At 40.5% G+C, this 6,000-nt stretch overlaps 1 long non-coding RNA gene across 1 annotated transcript in view; it reads left to right on the top strand.

Moving 5' to 3' along the window:
* Positions 1-2,258: 2,258 nt before the first annotated feature.
* LOC147730429 (uncharacterized) overlaps positions 2,259-6,000 on the top strand; it is a 176,817-nt gene continuing 173,075 nt past the window's right edge. Inside the window, exon 1 of the long non-coding RNA XR_015308577.1 lies at positions 2,259-2,441. This is a non-coding gene — a long non-coding RNA (uncharacterized LOC147730429). The remainder of the gene's footprint in view (positions 2,442-6,000) is intronic.

Genomic DNA, 6,000 nt, shown 5'->3' with positions numbered 1-6,000 from the left:
TATAAAAACAGTCTCATATTAGCTTTAAATGAGTAATGTGTGTTCTCAGTACAGCTGGCAAAGGAAAGTTTTATTGTATTATAGTGGCTTTCAATTTTTCGTGAGAGGAGTGCATACATTTTAGAGGAGGAAAGTGGAAAATTTCAAACAAATAATTGGGGGAATGTATTTCCACCCTTACTAGACTTTTATTGTAACGGAGGCAATGTCAGGTGGGAGAAAGCTGTAATAACGCCATTGTCGACTTAAAAATCGAGAGTATCCCACTTAAATCGGGTCTGTTTGCATGTATAGGAGTGGAACTGCTTTGAAATCAGTTCAGCCTCCTTGTTTTTTGTCTTGATAATTTACAAACAAAATTAGGTTTAATAACTGGTGTTATAAAGTATAATGGTAGTCACGAGGTAAATCCAAGTAGAGATTTATTTAGAAGTTACAGGATCATAAATGTTGGTTACAAGCAGAATGATGGTTGGTTCAAGATCAATTCAAGCTAGTTCAAGGCCCCACCAGGAGCTGCATCTTCACAGCTCAGCCCACTCACACCGACAGTCACTCTTCCAGTCCACCAGGCATACCAACATTCCACACTGTCATCAGGCATTCTAACATAACATACACACATTCAAACTGGCTGAGCTGCTTTAAATGTAAGCACAACATATCCTCTTTCCTTAAGGAAACAAAGAGAACAAACAACCAAACAGTTACAACGAATTGCGAAGGAAAGAGCAGAAAGCCAAAGATAAAGAAAGGAAAACTAAGTACAGACGAGCAACAAGATATAGGGGAAAAGATGCTAACAGGAAGACGTAGCGAGACATACCACCCCTTCCCTAGGGAAAATCATGAAAATATGAAGATGGTAACATGCAATAAATAACATGCATGCGTAATGAGTAATAATAAAGTAAAGTGTGGGAATAAAAACAAAACGCACCACACACTAAGAAACACTCTGGAACATGTGAAATGACCAAGTGTAAAGTAGGCATAGCACAAAAAAACGGGTACAGGTGAGTAAAAAGTAATGTAGACGCAAAGTTTACATAGGAACGTAGGGTGAAAACAGTGAAAAGGATGTGCACACAACCCACACTGCAGACTAGTTCAAGAGTATGGAGACCAGCTCCTAAATACAACCACCCCACACCAGAAAAAAAAACAACCATATTAACTTTAAGCGCCAGCAATACCAAGATGGTCTCAAAAAGGAACATAACCAACTCACAGAAAAATTTGTACCATGTAAAACACACAATTGAAGTGTGAAAGACCCAAATATAATTGTAGCCTAAACCACTCCAAGCATTGCAGTCTTATTTAAATTACTGCAAAAATCATTACCTGTATCGCAGTCTTACTTAAATTGCTGCATGTATCATTATAGATATAACAGCCTTACTCAAATTGTAGCCAGAATTATTACTAGTATTACAGACTTACTTAAATTGCTGCATAAATAATTACAAATGTAGTATAGCAGTCTTACTAAATTGCTGCCTGAATCACTTTACGTATAACAGACTTACTTAAATTGCTGCTTAAATCATTATAAGATATAACAATCTTACTCCAATAGCTGTATACCACTATAAATAAATCAGTCTTACTGAAGTTGACGCATAAATCATTACAAATATAATATAGCAGTTGTTTAAATTCCCACAAGAATTAAAACTAATACATTAAAACAGACTTACTAAAATTGCTGCTTATATCATTATAAATAAATAAGTCTTACTGAAATTGCTGCTTATATCATTAAAATATATCAGCCTTACTTAAACTGCTGTATAAATTATCACAACATTATAGTCTCATTTAAACTTCTGCAAGAATCATTAAAAACATAACAGTGTTACTGAAATTGTTGCGCCAGGAAACATTAGAACGGTCAAGGAAGAACTACAAGTTAAATACCAACTTAATCCAGTAGATGGCAGTATGACCTTGTTTATTACATCGACAAACTGTTCATGTTCGTTCCTTTTCAATTTGTTATTCATGACTGTTACACTGCCAAAATATGGAGTTGTTCGAACGATGAAATTAATAAAAACAAATCACTTAGCAAATTCAAGTTCTTTGAAGCACATTGAAACACTGCGTAGAAGACATCAGTCCCAGACGATGAATAGGGAAACTTGGCACAAGAAACTTAACAGAAGCATTGGAGGCACAATCCAAATGTAAAATGTCCCTTGAAAGAAAAGTTGACAACGAGTGCCGAGTGACAGAGTGTTCCGTAAAACTTTATTGAGGCATTAGGTGAACAACCTTGATCTTCTGAATCCAAGATGGATGGACGTACAAAGACGGAAGCGGGGTGGCTAAAGGTGCGCTCCTGCTCCCAAATGTCAATCAGCAACCTCGAAGAACGCGAAGGAAAGGAGACGTCATGAAAGGCTGAAGAGACCCCACGCGACGTTATTGTAAAGGTGAGAAGCGCGAGCTCTTTCAAATTTGCAAGCAATGCCCAACTGTCGATATTACTGGCCTCGAAGTAAAGAATATGAATATTTCGACATTTAAATAAAAGTAACACTACTTTGTCCATCGAATAAATTTCACTTTAGTGTCAAAGTGTCTCTAGGACCATCGAATAAATTTCACTGCACAGGGTAGACAAAGTGTCTCTAGGACCAAAACAAATGTGAATTCGCCAACAATTTGCTTCGAAGAAAATATGTGGAAAAGCTCACTCAAACTGTCAATACTCTTGTAATACGATGTTATTTCAGTACTTGCCATAAAGTTCCAGAAACTCGCTGCAGATGTCATGAATACACTTTAAAATGTTCCTTCAACATACATATTGCCAGCCTCTTCCACTTTAAATGCACAGCCACTGAACCGGACCCTCTCGCCAACATGTCCACTTTAACTCCTCTGTGGAAGGCAATAACTTATGGATTACTTATGTACTGCAAACATTTCTCGTTGTAGCACCGACTTTCTTGTGTCATTGAAGGCTTTAGAGGCAAAACATCAGTTCTTGGGCTGTCCGGTTATGGACACTGTAATTCACTGAGAATGCACCAATGCAAACAGGGCGTTTTCACACACAGTGCTCATAAAGACTGCAAATGTCTCTTTTAAACTCGTTGAACAGGTTGGCTTTAAGGGGCACAACTGTTGTTAAATCCACAACCTCTTCTACTTCTTTTAAGGGATTGAATATAAGAAGCCTGAAGCGCCCAGGCAGGCTGTCCTGATGGTAGTGGACACTGGTGGGGCTAGGTGGGCGTTCTTCTCCTCTTTTAAAGTATCTTTTCTTTATGTGGTTTCTTCTTTATGTAGTTTCCTTATTCAGTATATAAATAGTCTCAAACCTCAGGTAGTCAGCAAGCAGGGTTTCTTCGCCAGATAGTCGCCAATGTTATAAAGTATAATGGTAGTCACGAGGTAAATCCAAGTAGAGATTTATTTAGAAGTTACAGGATCATAGATGTTGGTTACAAGCAGAATAATGGTTGGTTCAAGATCAATTCAAGCTGGTTCAAGGCCCCACCAGGAGCTGCATCTTCACAGCTCAGCCCACTCACACCAACAGTCACTCTTCCAGTCCACCAGGCATACCAACATTCCACACTGTCATCAGGCATTCTACGGTTCCATACATACACACATGCAAACTGGCTGAGCTGCTGTAAATGTAAGCACAACAACTGGCATGAATCGGCCCATGACCTAAGACAGAAGCTGTAAGCCTGTTACCAACTTACCACCTCTAGAAACGCAATTCTCACCAATCAAAATCAAAGGAATATGTTTCAGCATGGACAAAAATGCATAGCCCAAATAAAGACATTTTAAAACACACTCTGAACGTTTGGGTAGCCAGCACCGCTCTGAGGGGGGTGGGGGGAGATAAAGTAAAATGGGGCAATTTCTAAGTACCTGAACAACAGTGTTATACAAAGTTGGGAAAGGAAAACTGAACAACCAAAAGACGTGCCTGGCTTTCTGTTGTAGTTTTAGCTATGCTACTTAACATGTTGTTTATAGTCATAACAATTCTTCCTGTATCTCTTCCTGGGGAGGCCGACATAATTTTCCCTTTATATGCTAAATTGGGAGTTAACCGTGCAGTGCAGTTTCCAGTTTCAACGTCTTTTGCCGTATAATTTAGCTCCGCGCCCAGACACAGGCAATCAGAGGAGCAACCGGTGTTTGCACCCTGTATAGCGCCAGCTGAGCGCCGGGTTTACTACCAGACTATGGCAGTTGGTAAAGAGAAGTACGAAAACTGAGCCAGCAACCTCGCCTTCCGCTCTTCCCTCATTAGGAGGGAAGTGTAAACATCGGCGAGAAAACATAGTTTGCACTTGTTATGCTGCGCGGCAGTTCAAAATCAGGGGTTGTTCTGCACCGCATATTACCACACATCTTCAAAAAGAGTAATGTGTGGTCACACGCCCCTCGCTTTGGAGGTGGTTGAAGGAAACATTTGGTTTTATAATATTGCCTGGCTGTTTTCTTGGTCGCAATAGCAATTTAATTAAAAAATGCTTAATTGCACATTTTTGAAGAGCTGTAAATTACCGGCGTTACTTAAAGGAGATGGCTGACAGCAGAAGACACCTGTAATCAAAAAGGGTCCACCTCAAAGAGGGTTAGTGTGTATCCTGTTGACTTTGGAATACACACACTTGATTAAAATACCCCTCATACACCAAAAGGGCCCTTGGTGTCATGCTTCATCATCGGGGTCTTCCCGCCCGGCTGCCGGACGGGGCAGTGCTGCGACAAGCGACTACGCTGGAGCACCTTTTTAAATTGTGGGTGCTATGTGAGTGAATGGAGTGAGTGTCAGTGGGGTCAGGGGTGATAGAGAAGTGATGTTAAAAAAATACCTGGCCTAGTGATACAAAAACTATTTAATAAACACTGGCTGGTATTATTAAAAAAAGTGGTGTCGGAAAGGGTAAGCGGGTTTATGGGCTTACTTTCCTGTTTCCTGTGTTCCTGCCGCCGAATCCGAAGAAGACGGGGCTTAAAGGGAGTGACGCCCAACTCCTCCAATGGCTGGCCAGCATTTACGAGGCCAGCCAATGGAGAAGAGGGGCGGGTTCAAGCCCCCTAACCTAAAAACATTAAATCTTCGGACCGAACTGCGCATGCGCAGCCTACGGTCCTCGACCTAAAAACCAAAGGGCGGAAAATCGTGAGGCGACTATACCAAATGGACAGGTATTGATCCTAAGGCTGTCACAAGCGTAATATTCATCATCATAATAACTTTATTTCGATCTCCAGGACCATAAAAGTACAACATACATAAAAAGCTTAAAATCATTCAATCAAATTTTAAAGTATCGCCAGAGATCAGAAACATTTATACATAGATGAGGAGTGTAGTATCATAAGAGCCATGAATCTCAATATGTATAATACTATAGAATTAAAAACATAACCGCTACGTACTTAATACAGGTATAAATTGCAATTTTAGACCACTGAAGGACCGGGTTTTAGAACCCAGCGGCGTCAGGGAAAACGCCCGATGCCTTCGAGTTCCCCTGCCTTGGCAACCAGAGACACAGGATACTTCTTGATGACGTCAAAGACCAAAGTTTATTGGCTGCAACCAGGAACAGAGATCTACGAAGCGCACACAGGTGGTTCGCTAGAGACTGCACAAATTCAATGAGCGGAGCATGGTCTTTTATGCCAAAAATCAAGCCTCAGGCAACATTCCAAATTAACATGGGGTTCATACAAACTGACCAATGACAGTGTGACAATTTAAAAGTAGCGTATGACAGCAATCCCACTTTCCGTTGTCCAGCCCACCAGAAATGACCTAGCACATTCCATTTTCTTGTTCGTTCAGGCCGGACAAACCCATCATAAAACCCTCAACCCAAATCAGTGATTATGTTGTATAGGAAGGAACAGAAACAGATTGGAAGCAAGATAGAAAGGTGGGAGCAGTGTACTATAAACTCGGGCATGTCCTACCCTTTGATCTTTATCTGACTAGCTGCTTAACAA

The sequence above is a fragment of the Lissotriton vulgaris genome, chromosome 2_1 (genome assembly GCF_964263255.1).
Source record: "Lissotriton vulgaris chromosome 2_1, aLisVul1.2, whole genome shotgun sequence".
Lineage (NCBI taxonomy): Eukaryota > Metazoa > Chordata > Amphibia > Caudata > Salamandridae > Lissotriton > Lissotriton vulgaris.
This window is presented reverse-complemented; position numbering and strand designations above follow the sequence as displayed.